General features: G+C 38.4%; 1 protein-coding gene and 1 pseudogene across 1 annotated transcript in view; one reads left to right on the forward strand and one right to left on the reverse strand.

Moving 5' to 3' along the window:
* The window catches only part of LNPK (lunapark, ER junction formation factor), a 318,489-nt gene that overhangs the window by 117,794 nt on the left and 178,274 nt on the right, over positions 1 to 22,421 (reverse strand). The gene's annotated exons all lie outside the window — the stretch shown is intronic.
* On the forward strand, positions 9,014 to 9,713 carry LOC119057203 (40S ribosomal protein S4-like; annotated as a pseudogene).

A 22,421-nucleotide genomic window follows, 5' to 3' on the forward strand; every position in this document is an offset into this window, starting at 1 on the left:
TTAAAAGTGATAAAATCATTCAATAATTATTTAGTGTGATCACTAAAAGACTTCACTGTTTATTCCAAACCAACTCAATGGTGATACAGTTTCCCACTGAAAGCAAAGAAATTAATTACATTAAGGCTGTCCAAAGAATTTGACCAAATTTAATTAATGCTCTATAGGTGGATTTCACCAAATATCTTTAATCAGAGCACTGAAGTTTCATGGGACATGAATATTTCAAAGTGTTGAAACTTGATTTTTTTCTAAATCCCGCTATTTGAAAACTATACCAAATTATTATGAAAATAAATTTTGAAACAACCAGGAGTTGAAATGTGTATTTTGAATGACAACAGTTCTACTGGCTGATAATCATTTCTTTAGCCTATGTAAAAGCCTCTTTATGACTCCATGATTGTGCATCTCTGATACAGGTAGTTTATTATTGGGAAAGCAAGATAGTCCTGGTCTGTGTAAGTGCATTTAAAATTTACTCTGCTGTGAGATATAACTTTGATAAGAAAATTAAGTGGAAGTGAATATTATTACAAATGACAAGACTTTTTACCCAAAACTGGCATTTGACAGTGTCATTTACAATAATAGTGAGTCTTTTAATCTACATAATTCCTGGAGTATTTTATCAGTTGTACATGGTACTTACCAGTTTGGGGTCACATTATAACGGATCCAAGCTTAATATCCACTTTCATGTTCCTCCTCCTCTGCTACAATAGCACTTTTGAAGCTGATCAGAAGATTTCTCCTCATTGAATAGGAGTTGAGATGAATCCATTGATTCATTTCACATATTTTTATAGAGTACCTATTATGTGCCAGCCACAGACCTGTGCTAAGAAGAATCTAGTCCTTGCTTTCATGTAGTTTAGAGTCTAGTGGAAGAATAAGACTTCTAACAAATAATCACACAAATAAGTATATAATTTAAAGATTATTACATGTTATGAAGAAAAATTATAGGTTACCAGAGCTACAACAGGGAGACTAATTTAGTTTAGGGGATCAGGAAGACTTTCTGCAAATTCGACATTTAAGGTGAGAATTTAAGAAAGCATGTGAGTTGGCTGGGCAACCTAGTAGAGAAATAGAGTGAACTTTGATGTTAACTCCCTCCATACCCCTTTACCCCACATACCCCTTACACATGGAGCATTGATATATGAACCACCGATTTGGGTTGTATGGAGAGCCTGTGCTCATCCCAAGGCCTGGGTCCCCCAGCCCTGATTAGTACAACCATAACTCCTTGTCATAATGATTGGTTCAGAGATGAACTGGCCTAAGCCAATCAGTATAAGACAGACTTCAGGTTGAAGTAATTGATTCTTAGTGAGCATGTGCCCTAAGCCAAAATAATCAGAATGATAATCAGGGCTTCCTTTTGAAGATGGAAGGGAAAATGCTGCTAGGGAGCTAGCAGCAGCCATCTTTCTACCAGAAGAAAACACAGCTTGAAAAATAAAGCCAACATACAGGACAGAACCTGTATAATCACAGCGAGATACAGTCCTGAGGATATTATGAACTGAAAGTCAAACCAACCACTTGGTCCATCCAACTTGAGTTTTTTTTGTTAGTGTCTACTATAAAGCACTCTGTTAGAGGCAAAGAGGGTCCTTGGTAGAGAAAATAGCCCATGCAAAAATCCTAAAGCAGGAAATAATGTAATATAATGTTGGATACTTCTTGTTTCCAAAATAGGTCCATTCCTTTGCCCCCTAAGAACTCTACGTTCCTAGTCAACTCCAAAGCTATGCTTATGCTGTTTTCTCTGCCTCTGGTATTTTTTCCACCTGGAATCTTCCCATCAAATCCTACCCATTCTTCAAAGTCCTGTTTAAGTAGTTCTACTCTCTCCATAAAGTCCTCTCTAATCATTCTTACCCATACCAAGTTTTTCCAATTTCAGTTTCAACATCCACTATAGCACCCACACTCCATTCCCCAACCTGTTCTCCAATGTGCTTTTGCACCTGCATGCCTTTGCCTGGCATATTTCATATTTCCTCAACCTTGAATGAGCTTTCTTACACCATCTACTGAAATCTTATACCCTTCAAACATCTTATTTATAGTCAGGGCTTTCTTTTGAAGACGAAAGAGAAAGGAAGCCCACCTCTCTTGGAAAGCTTTCTCTAATCCCCTAGTAGGACACGAGCATGTCTGTTTCTCCCACTGGATTGTTCTTTCTTGAGGACAAGGACCATCTTTTAGTCAACTTTGAGTTCCCACTGAATCACTGCAACAGAGACGCTAGAGACAAATATTTATTGAATGATTAAGTGAATAGATGAATGAATGGATGGACAGATTCCTCTAAATATGTATTTATATGTGTGGAAGTTCCTAGAAAAAAGTATCTAATTTTTAAGCCTCTAAGTGCATAACAGAATACACATGCATATTGTAGAAACTAATATAAATACTTATTAAATGAAAACCCTTACATTTGTGATGCTAGAATTTCAATAACCAGAAGTATGAAAATTGAAGCATATCCACAGTTGATGTTTTTCTTTCTTTTTAAACTGGAAGCTATAGAAGATCATTTAGTCACTTTTCCTTTAATGTTGAGAGTTAAGCACATTCTTTGCTTATAACATAAATCAACAGAGCTCTTACAAAGTATCTGATATACAAAGATAGAAAGCTAATAGAAACCAGAAATGTTGTTCATGTGATTACACACTAAATTTTGGTGAATTTCATTTAAATAGCAAATAGCTTCAGCTATAAATACTGGACTAAAAGAACTCAAAATTAATGTTTACACCCACATATGTAATGTTCTTTTGAAATGGCAAATACTTTTACACTGAGAATGTTTTTCAATGTATCAAGCTGGAAACTTAATTGTTTTATACTTTCTTTAAAGTTAGTAGCTTCAGATTTTTGATAGGTTAAGATTTTTGGTGCCACTCATGCAATATAATTGGTAAATTATACCAATTTAGGAATATAATTGGTACAGATTTTTTGGATGACAATTTGACAATATCTATCAAAATATAAAATATGCATAACCTTTGACCTATTGATGGGTTCCACTTGTAGGAACCCATCCCAAACAAAAGCTCACATTGAAACAAAAAAAGATGTATAAAAATAGTTTGATATAATATTATTACTGGTTACAGACAGCTTAAATAGCCACCAGTATGGGAATGGTTTATAAACTGAAGTATTTTTATACACAATACTATGCTGCTGTTAATAAGAATAAAGTAAATTTGTATTTATTGATATGGGAAATTGTCAATAATAAATTCTTGCTGAAACTGGGCGGTGAGTACTTACTCTTCTCTCTATTTCTTTGAATGCTTGAAAACTTCCATAATACAAAGAGTTTTTTAAATATCACCTAGAGTTCCACTTCTGTTTAAGATCTAGAAAGCTTCTAGAGACTATGGCTTCCAGCCTAAGAATAAGGAAAAGACAGGTAAACTACTAAACCGTAATTTTTCTTAAATCCATTAGAGAGATGAGTACACAAGGCATCTAAATGAACTAAATCCCTAAGAATAACAAACCCTTCCAAAGATAAAAGGGAACACATGAATTTTTTGCCTATGGCATAGCATGGAAGGAAGAGATGGCCACCACTAAGGTAGGTAAGAAGAAAATAAATAAGTTTTTTATTTTTTTCTTTTTTGTTGTTTTTCTATTACAGTTGTCACAATTTATTTTCTTTTGCCCCCCCACCCAGCCCACCCCTCTAGCCCACAGTCAATCCCCTCTCCGTTTGTCACGACTAAACTTTTCACAAATTTTTAGAAGCTGAATATGGGCTACCACCTCAGTTTAGAATAAATGAGAACCCTAGACTTCTACAAGGAACTTTGTACTTATTCCCAAACTCTTATCCACCAAGCGATCACAAGAAAGATTGGGGGAAGAACAAGAGATAGGTTCGAGTCCCTTTGGTGGCTCAGGCATGCAGATAATAATCAGCTCCCATAAAGGAGAGGTATGAACCAGCCCACCTCCCCAAAACCATCTCTCATACAAAGCAATAGCTCTAAGCAGCTGAGAGAAAGTCTGCAAAGCCTCTCACGCAGGGAGCCAAGCAAAGCTCCACTGCTTCTGGGGAAAGCCCTGTTCCCTGGGTGACAGCTAGAAAAACCTACTGAGCCTGGTACCCTGCAGCAACACAATGCAGAGGTCTTCTTCAGATGAGGAAGTAACAGGAAACTCTCATCTGCTGAAGACTCAGTGTAGATGTGCTGAGGTCCATTCATAGCTTACACATTTTTTAAAACTTAAGTTACTAAGACTATCTCTTCTGTTGAGGGTCCTTTTTCTCTATGTGAAGGCATCAGATAATCATGGAGAATTTTGCAAGTAGTCAGAAACAGCTACTGAGTTTCTGACTCCAAACCAATCTTGACAGGATACATTCTCTTCTCATTCAAAGAGGACCTATAAAACTGATGGTGATTATGTTCTTAAGTTGAAAGGACTAATAATGTCTAGTAAGAATCCTTCCCAAACATTGTTCTCATCTAAATACAGCTTCTTGGCTTGTTGAAGGCAGCTTGATGTAGGAAAAACATAAGATTTGGTATCTCCCAGATCCTTTGCTGTGGGACCACGCACAGAATACTAGGCATTAGTTTCCTCATTTGTAAAACAGAGGGAGATGGAAGTAATGCTTACTCTGTGGTTGCCTATGAAAATCAAATAAGCTCAATATGAAAATAATTGGCCCTATGTTTGACATATGAATGACACACAATACAAATGTTCACTGCTCTCCTCATCCACCACCACCCTATTGCTGCACAATTTGTTGTATGAATTCAGCCACTGCCTGAAGCTCTTGTTTCTATATACCTCTCTTAGACTGAGACTTTGACCCAGAAAACCATATTCCTGATTCACCTAGCTGACCTGTCATCTTCCTGTCCTTCTGCCTTAACACCCTAAGCCATTTCTTCATCCCTCCCTCAGTATCCATCATAACTGTGCGTTTGTTCACTGATGCTATTTTAATGGTATTATAACAATTGTCATTAAACTAAAGTTATTTCTCTGTCTCAGTGAATAAATGGCTCATGGGAATATTTATAGGCAACAAATTGTCCTTTACTTAGACATTTTCTACATCTTAATTCTTGATCGATTTACCTTCCTTTTATTCTTTTATCTACCTATGTATTTTTAGACAGAGGTAAGGGAGAGAGGAAAAAAAACATCAATCTGTGGTTGCCACTCACATGCCCCGTACTGGGGACCTGGCCCACAACCCAGGCATGTGCCCTGACTGAAACTCGAACTGGTGACCCTTTGGTTTGCAGCCTGGAACTCAGTCCACTCAGCCACACCAGCCAGGGATCATCCTCCTTCTTAAAACAATACTGTATCACAGCTAGAAGAGAAGTTAGAGGACATGTAGCCCATCCCCCAAGAGAGTCTGATCAGCCAGTTAATGGCAGAGCCAAGATTGAAACCCAGGCATCTCTATATTTTAATTAAAGATCTCAGAAATGTGTAAAGATGCATGGTGAAGGTTTTTATGGATGAAAGTATTTCAAGATCCCTGCAAAAAGCTATATTAATACAAAGTTGTAGTAGCATTAATTATTATTATTGGTATTACTTAACTGAATTGTTTTAGTTAATTTTAATATTGTACTCTGGTAGATTAAAGATGGCCTCAAATTTTTTTGCTACCCCTACCCTAGATTCTGGGCTGACCTCAGTGACCTGCATGACTTATAAAATATAGCAGAAGTGAGATCCTGGGACTTCTGAAGCTAAGTCATAAGAAGTCTTGCAGCTTTTACCTGAGTTTCTTAGAACACTCTGTCTGATCACCCTGAGTTGTCATGTAATGAATCTACATTTACAACTTAACAACAGCAACAAAATAACCAAAGTTTTAAAATAGGCAAAGGACTTAAACATTTCTCAAAAAAAGATATACAAATGGCCAATAAGCACATGAAAAGATGCTTAATATCTCTAGTCATGAGGGAAATGCATATCAAAACCACTTCATGTCCATTAGGAAAATTATTGTACAAGACACCTAAAATATGTTGATGAAAATGCATGAAAGTTGGAATGCTCGTGCAGTGCTTGTAGGGATGTAAAATGGTGCAGCCGATATGGAAAATAATTTGGTGGCCCCTCAAAAAGTTAATATGGAATTATCATATGATCGAGCAATTCTATAACCAGAAGAATTGAAAACAAGAACTGAAACAGATATTTATACATTCATGTTTACAGCAGCATTAGTCATAATTGCCAAAAAGTGGAAGCAACCCAAGCACCATCAACAGGTAAATACATAAACATAATATGGTATGTATACATTAAATATTATTTAATAGTAAAAAGAAATGAAGTTTTGATACATGCTACAACATGGGTGAACCTTGAAGACATTGCGGTAAATGAACTAGACCATGGGGTGACTATTACAGGATTCCACTTATACGAGGTTATCTAGAATATGCAAGTTCACAGAGACAGAAACTAGATCAAGGCTACCAGGGTTTAGGGTAAGAGTGGGTTGTTTCATGGGTAGAGTTTCAGTTTGCGATAATGAAAAAGTTCTGGATATAGATAGTGGTTGTACAATTTTGTAAATTTACTTAAGTCACTAAACTGTACACTTAAAATGGTTAATATTGTAACTTTTATGTTGTACATATTTTACCACAAGAAACAAATTGGCAAGCTGTATCATACAATTTTTTTAAAGGAGATGAAGGATGAGGTGAGGGAGAAGTATGAGAGGAGGAGGAGGAAGAAGTGCAGGAGGAGGAAGAGAGGAAGTTGTCCTAGTCCTAATACCTTGAGACAATCACTGGAGTAGCCACATGGAAGTAGGCGCTCTGGCTGACAGACCCTGCTGATCCCAACCTTTCAGCCACCCCTGCATGAGCAAACATGTAAGTAAAGCTGTCTTAGGCCCCCCTGAGTAGCCTGACCTCCAGCCGATTATTCCAGTGACTTCAAGCAGTATCACTTGGAACTGAGGAATTACCCATCTGAGTCCTTCCTTGCTCCTCAAAATTGCAGACATAATAAAGTAATTGCTGTTTTACATGCCAGATTTCAGGATAATCTGCCACAGAGTGATAGATAACAAGAATATGTATCTTCTACTTACTGTAAGACTAACCTCATGGTGGAACTAAAAGAGTAGTATTGGTAAAAAATACCAGTTGGTCAAGTTTTTGGAGGTTGGAGAAAAATGTGGATGGCGTGTAACACTGAGCCTCCTCATCTAGGGCAGAAGCAACAACGATCTGCCTGAAACATTGTATCCTAGGTTGCTGGTAAACATCATTTACAGACAAAGGCCAATTCAGTCATAAATTTAAAAAATTATAGACTGCATTTTGTTTTCAATCAAAATGAGTTTCCATTTATTAAGTCCCATGTGGGAAGAAGAATGTCATAAAAAGTAAGATTATTTCCTTTACTTAAAATGACAGTAAGGAAAGTGTAATATTTTTCCACACAAAAAAAGTACTATTTGGTGCTACATGTGAAGCAGAACCATGGAAGCTATTTTTTAAGCTTTTATCCTAAAATTAGAGGGTGAACAGGCTTTGCTGCGCCTTTGAAATGAGAGCTGCTCCTCAGTGCCCCAGTGGAGTGTCTCCATCTGAGGTCAGAGTGAATAGTGCCGCTGATATTCTAGGAATGGTGTGTTGTAACAGATGTAAGAAGGCCTGATTCTTTACTCATTTTTACCCAAAATGTAACATGGGCAGGACACATGGCCCCCTGGAAGTCAGTTTCCTCAGCAATAAAAGGGGAATAACTTGGTTGTACACTGCAATCAGCAAGTTAAGATACGGTACTCAAAATCTCGATGCTCGAACTGCATCCCAGATCAATTACATCAGAGTTTTCATGGATAGCACTATGTCCTCAGGACTTTTTAAAAAAGATTTTATTGCCCTGGCTGGTGTAGCTCAGTGGATTGAGCGTGGGACTGTGAACCAGACAAGCACGGTTCGATTCCCAGACAGGGCACATACTGGGGTTGCAGGCAGATTCCCTGCAGGCCAGTTCCCAGCAGGGGATGCACGAAAGGCAACCGTACATTGATGTTTCTCCCCCTCTCTCCTTCCCTTCCCCTCTAAAGATAAATAAATAAAATCTTTAAAAAAAAAAAAAAAGATTTTATTGCCCTGGCTGGCGTAGCTCAGTGGATTGAGCATGGATGGGCCTGTGAAGTGAAGGGTCGCTGGTTTGATTCCCAATCAGGGCACATGCCTGGGTTGCAGGCCAGGTCCCTAGTAGGGGACACATGAGAGGAAACCACACATTGATGTTTCTCTCCCACTCTTTCCTCTTCCCTTCTCCTCTCTCTAAAAATAAATAAACAAATAAAATATATATTTTTAAGATGTTATTTATTGCCCTGGCTGGCATGTCTTAGTGGATTGAGTGCAAGCCTGCTAGCCAAAGGGTTACCAGTTCGATTCCCGGTCAGGGCACATGCCTAAATTGCAAGCCAGGTCCCCAGCTGGGGGCATGCGAGAGGCAACCAATGTTTCTCTCACACATCGATAATTCTCTCTCTCGCCCTCTCTGAAAATAAATTTAAAAATTTTTTTAATCTTAAAAAAAATTGTTTAAAATAACAAAAAGAAACATTGTTTTAAAAAAAGATTTTATTTATCTTTAGAGAGAAGGGAAAGGAGGGAAAACAGAGGGAGATAGACCATGTGTGGTTACCTCTTGCACGCCCCCCACTGGGGACCCGGCCCAAAACTCAGGCATGTATCCTGACTAGAAATCGAACCTGTGACCCTTTTGTTTGCAGGCTGGTGATCAACCCACTAAGCCACATCTCAGGACTTCTTTTTAACTCCCCAATACTTTCCAATACAAAGCGAAGGTTAAGACTCTTGAAAGGAAGAATTGAAGCACAGAAAAATCTTTGAAATTTCCATCCAGCTCCAAAATTGTATAACATGGCTATTTTTTTCGCGCACCAGAGAAAAGCAGTCTTCTTTTTTTGCCTAGTGCAACAATGGCTCTGGGTCCCAAGAAGCAACTGATATGTGTAGCACTTCCAAAGCATTGGCTGCTGGATAAACTGACCAGTGTGTTTGCTTCTTGTCCACCTATGGGTTTCCAGAAGCTGAGAGAATGTCTCCCTCTCATCATTTTCTTAAGGAACAGACTTAAGTATGCCCTAATAGGAGATGAAGTAAAGAAGATGTGCATATAGCAGTTCATCAAGACTGATGACAAGGTCCAAACTGCTATAACATATCCTGCTGGTTTTATGGACTGCATCAGCACTGACAACAAGACTGTAGAAAATTTCCATCTAATATATAAGACCATAGAGGTAGCTTTGCTGTTCACCATTTCACATCTAAGGAGGCCAAGTACAAGTTGTGTGAAGTGAAAAAGATCTTTGTGGGCATAAAAGGAATCCCTCATCTGGTGACCTATGATATACACATCATGTATTACTCATCATGGTGTACAACACCATTCAGGTTGATCTGGAGACCAGTAAGATTACCAACTTCATTGACTTTCACACTAGTAACCTACATATGGTACCCAGAGATATTAATCTGGGAAGAATTGGTGTGATCACCAACGGTAAGAGACACTCTGGTTCTTTTGATGTGGTTCATGTGAAAGATGTCAATGGTAACAGCTTTGCCACTTAGCTGTCCAGAATTTTTATTATTGGTAAAGGCAACAAGACATGACTTCTCTTCCCTGAGGAAAGATATCCACTTCACCACTGCTGAAGAGAGAGAGACAAGAGACTGGTGGACAAACAGAGCAGTGGGTTAACCGATCTCCAGGTGACATGATGGGAAGAGCCTTCATATTTATTTAAAGATAATAGAATATAAATAAATACATCATTGTGTAACCTGATACCCAGAAACATTATCATCCCTTTCATAAATACTTATCATATGTTTCGTTCCAAGCATTTCACTCGACAATAGAGATAAAAGAAGTTCTGCATTCTAGATAAAGGGTGGTGGGTGGAAGGAATAGTATTCAGTCTCAACTCAAGGGAAGAAATGAGATGGTCAGTTCACTTTGGAAGAGGGGAAAGAGATCCAAAGAGGAAATAAATTGAGCCAAGTCTTCAAGGGCAATCTGGCACTTACTAAAGGTAAAGCACAGGGAGTGGAAAGTAAAAAAAAAAAAAAAAAAAAAAAAGAAAGAAAAGAAATGGAAAGAAAAGAAAAGGACATCTCCAGGTGCACTTATCCAGCACCCTGGTGTCTAACATTTACATATAAAGTTATTGAAGTAATTAGTGGAAACCTCTGTTTGGTTAGTTCTTTGACATTAGTGAGAATCATTTTCCTAGAAGAGTTTGGCTTATTGAAAAAGAAATAGCACAAAAGGACAGTGATAATACAACTCAATTAACAATAGGAGCCACTATTTGATATTCATGAGTTTGGTGAGTTCTGATCACACAAGCAAGCTGCCTCAGGATATTCGAGGAATATAATGTGGCAGATCATATGGATTTGTTAAGTGTGGTCCTGGGTTAAAACTAGGACCAATGAATGGAAGCCACAGAAAAGACAGATTTCAGCTCAGCCAGGGAAATAGCTACTGAAGAGACTATACTAAGGTGGACAAAATGACTGCTGGACAAAGTAAGTTTTCCAGTTTTTAACCATTTAAATACTTAATACTTTCCTTTGTAATAGACAGTTTTTACCCCAAACTACTTAAAAACTAAGAACAAGAGGCAAAGGCAGAATTTAAAGAATTCTGATTCTTGAAGAGTTTGTTACTCCTCACACCCACAAAGATACCTCTATTCCCTGCAAGACCGATAAACGAAAAAGGAGAGGAAGACAGAAGCTCCTCACTTATAGGTAAATGCAACCTTAAGCAACTCAAACACGTTGAGTTCAATTGGAATATGCTCAACAATCCATACTGGGCTCCTCACAAAACTCTGAGGCAAAAGTAGTACTTGAAGCTTCTGTGAGGTACAGTTTACTCAACGTTTAGAGTCTCCTCTCTGATTGCAGAGTTAGTCTAGTGCCCAGACTGTCAGTTTCAGCTGGCAGTCCCTCGCTTGAGTGGTCCTTGTTCCTTGCCATTCATCTATGGATCTATCTACCCATTTGCTTTTTATTCTGAACCCCTTGCTCTGACATATGGTTTTAACTTCAAATTACAAATAATTTTCTCTCTGGGTACAATCTCAGTCCCTAACTTATGTTTAACATTTTAGGTAATAGCTTGCTTGCTATTCATCATCTTAAGCGATTTACAGATTTAAACCTACACTGTGTATGTGTATGTAAATACATGTATGTTCTAATGCAAATAACCTCCTGCTTCATTATTTTCACACATAACATCCTGAACAGGGGAGTAAAAAAGAGGAAGCCTCCAGTGAGCTGAGGATTATTGAAGAAGATCCTCCAACTGTCAGGAGAGTAGGTAAATTAGATTACCTGGAATCGTTCTCCCAAATCTAAGAATTTGTGACTCTCTGATAATTAACTTTAGGTGATAATCAGCCTTGAAATTGGACTATTTCCCATATCTGTCTTTCAGTCACAAGTTATAAGTCATCCTGGCTGGCTGAGTGAGATCAATGAGTTGAAGGGCATGGAAGAGTCAAGACACAAATGATGCCATTGATTGACTGTTCATTTGCAGCCAAGATTACAAAAATTAGTAAGACATGGTCCTATGCTAAGAAAGTTCATCATCTAGTAAGAGAAACAAAGTCATTCTACACCATTTTGGAACAATGTGGTAAATAAAATGATTTTTTAAATGCATACAAGGTATCATGGGACCACAGAGAGAGGTCACCCAGCCTATCTGGGGTAGGGTGAAGAATCTGGACATCATCTGGATAGTGATTACTAAAATTGCTTTTAAAATGAAGGTAGATTTACACTGGCATGTAAAAGCAGATATCAGAATTTTGGTGTTGTGTTGTGTGGGGAGGGGGATATTCTACTTTGGGAGAGAGACATCAAGGATGGTGTTGGTGGGAGATAAAGTCACCAGGGGCCAAACCACAAAAGGCTTTAATGCTCAGTGAGGGCATCTGGGCTTTACCTTGTTGGAAGGAGGAAGCCATTGTTAGGGCTTAAGCAAGAGAATGACATGGTCAGATATGTTTTAGAGAACTCTCTCTGGTATGACTTTATAAAAAACTGATTTGGAGACACAAAATAGGAGACAGAGTAGTTAGGAAACTGTTGTGGTAATACAGAGAGGAGATGGTAGGGACCTGAACGTGGCTATTAGTAATAGTAATTATGGGAGAAAATGTAAAGTTGAAAACTATTGTATGGTGAAACTGGAGGGCTCACCAGATGGTTGGTCTGGCAGATATTAAAGAGGGCCGATCAGGGACAACTTCCAGATACCAACCTAGAGTGTCACTTCCCCAGTGAAACCTTTCCTGGACACCATTTTAAAACCAGAACATCATCCTTGCCAACATTCTTTATCTTCTTTCACCTACATCTTTTTGTTATAGCTCTTGTAAAATTTTATATTGTTCCATTACCCTCTGTCTCTCCCCATAGAATATATTTGGTTCTTCAGGGCAGGGATTTTTGTCTTTTTTGTTCACTGCAGTATCACCAATATCAGGAGCAGTGCCTAGAACCTCCTATGTACTCAATAAGTATCTAATGAATAAACAAATTCACGATGTAGGTGCCAAGAAACTGAAAACAACAATACTGGAAGAAGAAGTGGTCTAGAGAAAAAGATGTCATATTCAGTTTAGAACTTTCTGAACCACTCCAAGGAAAGCTCTGTAGGAAAGATAAAGCTATGCAGAGTGTCCAAATGTTAGATCTGGACTACTCGTCAAGATGGAGGCATAGACAGGCATATTTTGCCTCCTTGCACAACCATAAGAAGGATGACAACTAATTTCAAGATGAAAAATGCCCAGAACTGCAAGAAAATTGCACTGTGTTAAAGTCTAACAACCAAGAATTTAAAGAAGCTATATTCGTCCAGACAAGTATGACAGTTGCAGATGGGGGACTGGGGTGAAGAGGGCACAGTGTGGCAATGGCAAGCCCAGTGGCTGTGAGACAGCAGAGGTGGCCATCCAAATGGGTGGTCCCACATTCATGTGTGATGGATGAAAATCAGGGAGACACCTTGTGAGCAAGAGATCCCAGCCCCAGGTCAAACTGTGCAGCTCAGGATCCCAGTGCTGGGAAAAATAAAGCCCCATAACTTCTGGCTGTAAAAAACAGCCCAGGTTGGGAGAGTGGAAGAAACTGTTGGTTTCTCAGGAAAGCCCAGAACCTACACAAACCCGCAACCAGGGAACCACAACCAGGGAAGCTGCTGGAGGGGTGTCAGTTGCATACAGGAAGTGGGTGAAGTGACTAAAATGGGGCAAGTGTCAGACAATCCCCCACAAGTCAGCCAGCAGCACATTGTCCCCTCCCTAACTTCTCCCCAAACATGGAGCCACAAAAAGGTGAAGCAGGCTGCCTGCCCTAGTGAATACTCAAGGTTCTGCCCCATACAACTTAACAGGTGTGCCAAGATAGGAATCAAAGCAGCTCTACCTAGTGCACAGACACAGGAAGGCTGACAAATTGAGGAGACAAAGAAATATGGCCCAAATGAAGGAATAGGACAGAATCCCAGAAAAGAAGTAAGTGATGTGGAGATAGCCAACCTATCAGATGCAGAGTTCAAAACACTGATGGTCAGAATGCTCACAGATCTCACTAAATACAACAAAAACAAAAGGGAAGAAATGAAGGCTACACTAATTAAAATAAAGAAAAATCCACAGGAAACCAACAGTGAAGGGAAGGAAGCCAGGATTCAGATCAACGATTTGGACGATAAAGAAGAAATACATGTTCAACCAGTACAAAATTTAAAAAAAAAACCAAGAACTCAAAAAACTGAGAAAAGTTTAAGAAGACTTTGGGATGGCTCCAAAAGGGCCAACATCCAAATCCTAGGGATGGCAGAAGGAGAAGAAGAAGAGCAAAAAATTGAAAACTTATTTGAAAAAATAATGAAAGAAAATTTTTCTAATTTGGTGAAGGAAATAGATACACAAGTCCAGAAAGCACAGAGAATCCCAAACAAGTAGGACCCAAAGAAAATCACACTGAGATACATCATAATTAAAATGCTAAAGGTTAAAAATAAAGAGAGAATCTTAAAAGCAGCAAGAGAAAGGCAGAGAGGTACCTACAGAGAAGTTCCCATGAGACTACTAGCTGATTTCTCAAAAGAAACTTTGCAGGCAAGAAGAGATTGGCAAGAAGTATTCAAATTGATGAAAATCAAGGACCTACAACCAAGATTACTCAATCCAACAAAGCTATCATTTAGAATGGAAGGGCAGATAAAATGCTTCCCAGATAAGGTAAAGCTAAAGGAGTTCATCATCACCAAGCCCTTATTATATGAAATGCCAAAGGATTTTATTTTATTCTTAAAAAGATCAAAACTATGAACATTAAAATGACAACAAACTCACAACTATCAACAACTGATTCTAAAAATCAAAAACTAAGCAAACAACTAGAAGAAGAACAGAATCATAGATATGGAGATCATTTGGAGGATTATCAGGTGGGAGGGGGGAGGGGAAGAAAGGGGGAAAGGTATAGGCATTTAGAAGCATATTTGTGTAGGTACAAAATAGATGGGAGGATGTTGAGAACAGTATAGGAAATGGAGAAGCCAAATAACATATATGCATGACCCACGGACATGAGCTAGGGGAGGGGAACCGGTAGAAGGAAGGTGGGTACTGGGTGGAGGGGTGCAAAGGGGGGAAAATTGGTACAACTGTAATATTATAACCAATAAAATATACTAAAAAATGTTATACCTGACAGGCACCCCAGAGATTGTGCCCTATACAGTTCCTTCCTTTGGGGGTGGGGGAAAAACAGGTGCAAAAAAGTAAAGTGCCTTGCCCAAAGCAAGACAAACACTAACTAGATACTAGCACAACTGAGCTGAACTCCCAGTCCTCCTGTTCCCAGCTCCATGCCTTTAGTGTGTACGCCTCACATTGTCTGGTTTCTGCCAATCCAAGAAAAGGCTAAAAATCACTTGCCTTTGACCTTCAGCTAGAACTTAACTAAATTATTAAATGACTGTTTTTGCAGGGCCCACTTGACCAGTTAGTTCCGGAAAGAACACTTGAGCATGAACAAAATCCTGGCGAACTCTTCATGGCTGAGACTGCATTAGCAGCTGTGCTAACACAATAGACAGCTCTGATTGTCTGCCTCACACCAAGCAAGAAGTTGGCTGAATCACTCATTATTTCATTTTTATTTGATATTGTTAAATAGAGATATAATTTACACACAGTGGAATATACCAATGTTAAGTGCCCAGATCAATGAATTTTGACAAACACATATACCCATGTAGCCACCAGATCTCTCCTGCCCTTCTCAGTCAAACCCTCTCCCACAGGTGCCACAGTTCTAATTTCTAGCTCCACTGATCAACTTTACCAGTTAGAGCACTTCCTGAAAAATGAAATCTATAGGATAGATTTTTCTATGTCTGGCTCCTTTTGCTCATGAGTTTTAGCATCATGTCTATAAGACTGAGCCATGTTGCTGCTATTAATCAGTAGTTTTTTCCTTCATATTGCTGAGTAGTATTCCATGTATGAATATACCACAATTTGTTTACTCATTCCTTACTAGTGGATATTTGGGTTATTTCTAATTTCTGGCTAGTTTGAATAAAGCTGCTATGAACATTCTTACTAATATACTTATAAACATATAAGTTTTCATATCTGTTGGGTAAATACCTAAAAGTGAGATGACTGGGTCATCTTTATAACTTTATAAATAACTGCCAAATAGTTTTCCAAAGTGGTTTTATGATTTTATACTCCCACCAGCAATATATAAGATTTTATTTCCAACTGCTTCAGATCCCCACCAATAGAGATGCTGCCAAGCCTTTTCATTTAGCCACAATACATTTTTGGTATCTGCTAACTCTTTGGAACATTCTTTTATTATGGAGAATTTCACACATTTACTAAAGTGTTAGAGGTACCCATCACCCATCTTCAATAACTATCAACTCATGAACAATCTGGTTTTATCTCCAGACCCATCTATCTCCTCCTTGGGATTTGAAGCTACTCCCAGATCACATATTTTATCCCTAAGTATTTCAGCATGCACCTCTAAAACACAAAAACTCTTTTAAACCTAATATGCCATTTATTTTTAAAACAGTCATGCCTAAATACCATTAAATATTCAGTCAATGTGCAAATTTCCAATCGTCTCAATGACTTCATAAATCTTTCGTGCAGTTTTTCTGCTCAAACCAATATTATACATAAATATACATATTGCAATTAGTTGATATGTCTTATAAGTATCATTTAATTTACAGGTTCACCCTCCTTGTCTTTTATTCTTTGCGATGTTTTTGTTAAGTAAATGGTTTTGTCCTCTTAAGTTTCCAACAGAATAGATTTTGCTGATTATTTATCATATTCCTCTGTCCTCTGATTTTCTGTAAAAAATTGTTATTTGGATCTAGGAAATTAATCATATTCAGGTTCAATTTTTTTAGTTAAACTAACTTATAGTTGGTATTGTGTTCTTCTATCATGAGGCACATAATGTCTCCTGTCTCTTTTTTATGTCAGCACTGTTGATGTTCAATGCCCAGATTATTAATTCATCTTGGATTGCAAATGGTAATATTCCAATTCTATTTTGTATCTATTTATTTGTTGAGATGCTTCTATAAAGAGGAACTTTCTTCAACTACTAATTGGTTACCCTATGCTGCAGTTCATGTAAGAGAGGCAGAATAAATTCTTAATTCTTTTTATTTACCTATTTTTTTAAATAATGAGTTCCCTAGCATTCTTCAATAATGGCCAATTAGTTTGGGGTATCATTAGGATAAACTCATATACTTAAACATATTTGGTATGTTTCAATCCATTGCAGTTATTACCACTTTTGGTGATAATTTCTATGAATAGAAAAGGGTTTAGTCCATGACAAATAGCTTTGAAAAGCTCTACTATGCTTCAGACTGTTTTTACTTTCAATTTCACACGTGGCTGTCTTTTTAATTTAAGTAGTTATGTAGTACAAGGCAGTGCTGAGAAGAAGCAAGATCTATGCAACAGCATCACTATTACCAGCAACATCAGAGAGCACCCACTCTGTCCTGGCTTGTCAGGAAAGAAAGTTCCCCTTCCATGTACTTAGCTCATGCTGCTTTATAATACAGCAGGGCCATCCAGAAGGCTACTAGAATCTGGGCCACATAGTGGAGGGCTTATTTACCAAGAGACCTGGAACCTATTTGGGTTCAAATCCTGGCCCTGCCTGTCAAGCTTGGTGAAGTTATTTTTACCTTCTTCTGCCTCATGTTCCCCACCTGTAACACAGAGAATAGTAACAGTACCTCAAAGGAATGTTATGATGATAAATGAGCTAGTAGATGCAAAGCACCATTTGCCTGGCATATGGTGAGCCCTCAGTAAATGTGCACACTTATTACTGCTCTCATCATTCAAGCTGAATCTGTATTTCCTTTAGGACTCCCAGCCCTACCCATGAATAGGTTTGAAACCTCAGATGAAAAAAAACACAAAATTAGGAACATGAGTAAGAGACAGTTGGACCATGGCATACATTAACCTTCATAAGACACAAGAGGGGAAAGAAAGCTGTGTTTCTCACTGAGCATTCCTTTTTTTTTTTTTTTTTATCATTCTTAACTCATTTTTCCTGGGGGATCTTATGTGCCATCTGGGACTATCTATTTTGATAAAGACTTTAAACTTTGAAAAGCATTTTCATGCACACTTTCTCACTTGATCCACTTAACAGTCCTGGATAGAGGCAGATTTTATTATTCTCATTTGACAAACAAGGGAGCTGACAGTGACTTGCCCAAGGTCACAACATCAATTAGAAGCACAGCAGAAACATTTTTCAGCACTTTCCTGCTTTCACCATCATGGCCTCATCTTCTCATCCATTGATTGATCCACTTAGTAACTATTTGTTGAGCATCTATTTATTTGCCATACATTGTTCTAGGACTACCAAGTTGTTGATACAGCAGTGGATATAGCCGGGGTGGTGGGGAACCACACAAACATCTCTGCCTTCATGGAGTTTACATTCTAGTGGGAGGAGACCAAAAACAAAAACGTGTAGCATGTCAGATACCAATGAGTGCTATGGAAAAACATAAAGAAGGGTAATGAGTAATGTAATGGGGTGACAGAAAGGGGTTACAACTTTAATTGACTGGCCAGGAAGGGCTTTACCAGGAAGGTGACATTTGAGCCAAGTGAAAGAGATGAGGGAAGGACTTTGCAAATATTTGGTGAAGTTACTAGGCAGAGAGAGGTGGCAAAGGCAAAGGCCCTAAGGGGGAAGCAGGTCTAGTATGTTCTAAAAATAGCATGGAGGTCAATACAGCTAAGTGGAGGCAGCAAAAGAAAGAAAGTAGTATCAGAACCAAATTATTCGGGGCTTTGTGAATAATTGCAAGGTCATTAATTTTTGTTCTGAGTTCCACGGGATTCAATTGGAAGGTTATTATATAATCCTTATAAGGGAATGAAATCAATAATAATATGTAACCCTAAGATAACCCAGCCATTCCATCCTAGGTATTATACTCACCAGAAATGCACACATATGTGTACCAAAACACATATACAAAAATATTCATAGAAATAGCCACAAACTGGCTTCAACCTAAATGTCAAACAATAGAAAAACAGATGAATAAATTTTCTTTATGAATGTCATATTTAAATGATGTTTATTTAAAAGTAATAATATGGAAAAATAAAATATCTGTGATACCTCTCCATGCACAAATCTTCTTGCAAGCCACTGTTAGCCACTCTCTAATTAACGATTGGATTACTTATTATTATTGTACCACATTCAGCAGACCTTTGGGGAAGGTGGTCTTAGGACTTCTGATAAAGTGTCAATAAGCTCATCATTTTGAGATTAACGGCCTAATGCTAAACCTATTCTCCCACATGTGGTCCAATAACCAGGCAATGATGATGGGAAAATCTCAAGATAAACACCTATCCTTGAGTTCTAGGATCCACAAAATGTACTCAAGCTCTTAATAAATATGTTCAGTGTAGCACACCTGAGTGGAACTCTTTTATCAGAAAATATAATCAATAATAATTGGCAATGACCACAAGGAAATGTATGACCTTAATGTAAAGTTTTTAAAATTCTAGTTCATAAGCCCTGAGCTGTGTGGCTCAGTTGGTTGGGCATCATCCCACAAAGCTAAAGGTCTTCTGTTCAATTCTCTGTCAGGGCACATGCCTGAGTTGGGGGTTTGGTCCCTGGTCAAGGTACGTACAAGAGGCAACTGATCGATGTTTCTCCCTCACATCAATGTTTCTCTCTCTCCCTTTCTTCCTCCCTTCCCCACTCTCTAAAAATAAATAAATAAAATCTTTTAAAAATAAAATAAAAATGCCAGTTAATTTAGAGTAGGCTGGTTAGATTACAAAAAGATTTCACATGACCTCAACTGACTTAAAATCAAACCCTTTTGCCTATTAAAGGGCTGGCAAAGCATCTGGCATTTAAATCCCATCTTCCAGAAGACAAGCTGACATAGTGAGATTCTAGTATTTTAAACTAAAGGATATACAGAGTAGTTCATTGAAACTACACTCCCAGTTAAAGTCAGACTGCATTAAAACCAAACTATCTTAACTATCACATGCTTTAGCCTTAATGGTCTTCAACTTTTTAATGTATTATATGTGAGTATCTGTAGAGGTCCATGAGATGGATGATAGTGTCAGGAGCATTTACTCCCTAAACCAAGAGTAAGGCCACGATAGAATCTAAACTCAGATGGTGGGAACGAAAGAAAAATGACTCTGGAAAATACTCAGGAAAAAAAGAAACCCAGAGCTTAAAGTAAACCATAACTTCAGGTTTCTAATTCTTAGATAATAGTGGGGAACATCTGATTACCAGTTAAATGCACTGCCACTTGCATGCGGGAGTATATTTAATGGACAAAGCATTAAGGTCACCGAAGGATGACATTTTGTTTGCAGTAGTGTGTGACTGCACAGCCTTTCCAGCCAGCACTCGTGTCCACCATAACTGAGTAGTCCTGTGAGCCATTACATCAAATTCTCATTGTTGAAAGCCTGTGTCTGGCAAAGAGAATAAAGCTGCTCTGGATAGTCCATATTGTATGCTCCAGGGCCACAGAGCAAGTGGAGGCTTCTCCTTGGGAATATTTAATGCTGAGGAGTCACAGAATCTAAAACCATGAAAATTAACAGTCTAATGGCTTTGAGCTTGTATGGTTACTTCAATCATTGTTTAACAGAGATAGAACTAGAGAGAACATTCCTGAGCACCTTGACTAATAAATTGTCAGTGTTCAAAGAACAATTACATTATGAAATGGAAATTAGCTGTTATGATCAAGCCATATGGCTAATATAATTGATTGGTTCATAGTTTCAAGAAGAGGGAAAGCCTAATCCAAAGAAAAACTGAACAGTTTTTACAAAATTAACTAGAGGTGATACATTCTATTTTGCTGGACAGGTTGGGATTTTGTGTAGAACAGATTTTTTTAAAAAAATACAAATGTTGCTATCTCTGACCATAAATGAAAACTATGAATAAAAAGTTCAATATTTCAATTAACTTTAAGAACTCTTACACAAAAAGGAAATTTGCACATAGAACCAAAATAAATGGACACACATGCAGTGCAAAGAGACGTTAGGATGAGAAGCTCTGCAAATATTCCCTTCTGTAGTTGACAGCAGGAGGAAAAAATGGTTCTCAATTTCCTCCTTACTTTCAAAGTACACTTCAGTAACTGCAGTTATACCGCGTTTTGCCCATAGTTTGTCTGCAGCCCTCCTCTAATAGGTGACAACTTCCTGCATTGCTACTGGAGAAACTGAGACTTGTTCACAAGGAAACATCCCCAGGCTTGACGGAAATATGTTTTAAGTTCTAAAGTGACAAACTGAGCAGGGTTGTCCCTTCTTGTAACTGAGTGTCCTAACCCCCTCCCTGAAATTTATGCTAGACTGCATGTCTGGATAAAACCTTTCTTCTATTGATTTCTCACCCTGAATGAAAATAAGCCCTAATCACTCTGCCTTGGAAATGTTTGTGTTTTGGGGGGTTTCTCCTCTTTGCTCAGGTTTTGTTTTCAGATTATTATTGCTATTATTATTTTCAGTGATTTTTAAATTGGTTTTAGAGAGAGAAGGAAGAAAGGAAAGGAGAAACATTGGCATATTGTTCCACCCATCCTTGCACTCACTGGTTGACCCCTACATGTGCCCCAGCCTGGGACTGAACTTGCAACCACGGCACACAGAGACCACGCTCCAGCCAACCGAGCTACCTACCCACTAATGCTTTTAAGTGTCCTCCTGGGTTTCTAGTTCAAATGCTTCAATACATATTATTTCCTTTCACTTTCACAATGATCCTTTAAAGAAGGCATTATTATCATCATCATTCTCATTTTACAGATGAAGAAATTAAAAATCAGAGGGTTTAGTGAATTTGACCTTATAGTATGGAAAGACCAGAAAACAGATTGCTTCTAAGCCACACATTATTTTCACTAAGCCATATTCAAAGAGAAGTTTGTTCATTGTTTTTCTTTGCCCTTGGAAATGAGTTTCTAGAAGGGGGGTGGTTGATGCTGGCACTTGGGTGGTTAAGATGGGATTGATTAATATTTTTTCAAAGATTTATTGCCCTGGCTGGTGTGGCTCAGTGAATTGAGCGCTGTCCTAGAAACCAAAAGGTCACCAGTTTGATTCCCAGTAAGGGCACATACATGCCTGGATTGGAATAGGCAGCAATCAATGTTTCTCTCCCTCTTTTTCTCCCTCCCTGCTACCCTCTCTAAAAATAAAGAAATGAAATCATTGTTTTAAAAAATCAAAAGCCTTGGCCTGTGTGGCTCAGCTGGTTGCAGCATTGTCCAGTAAACCGAAAGGTCATGGGTTCCTCTACCTAGGTTGTGGGTTCTTTCCCCATTTTGGGTGTATATGGGAAGCAACTGATCAATGTTCCTCCCCACACTGATGTTTCTCTCTCTCTCTTCCTCCCTCTCCCTCTCTCTAAAAATCAATAAGCAGGTCCTTAGGTGAGGATTTAAAAAATCAAAGAAGTTTTCTCAAATCATTTTAGCCAAAGCTTGTCTGACATTTTGGAGCCCCGTGGCCTACCTGCTTTGACCACATCCTCCTCTACAGGGCCTCATATCTGCAGATCCCGGGTCCCCTGGGTCTTATCCTACCCGCCTGTTCAGGTAGGAGAGAGAGGATCTTGGGTTTGCCCTGATGGTGCGAGAAGGGAAATGACATTTATGGAGTGCTTCCTAAAAGC

This window comes from Artibeus jamaicensis, unplaced genomic scaffold (genome assembly GCF_021234435.1).
Source record: "Artibeus jamaicensis isolate MK-2021 breed Jamaican fruit bat unplaced genomic scaffold, CSHL_Jam_final contig_391, whole genome shotgun sequence".
Taxonomy (NCBI): Eukaryota; Metazoa; Chordata; class Mammalia; order Chiroptera; family Phyllostomidae; genus Artibeus; species Artibeus jamaicensis.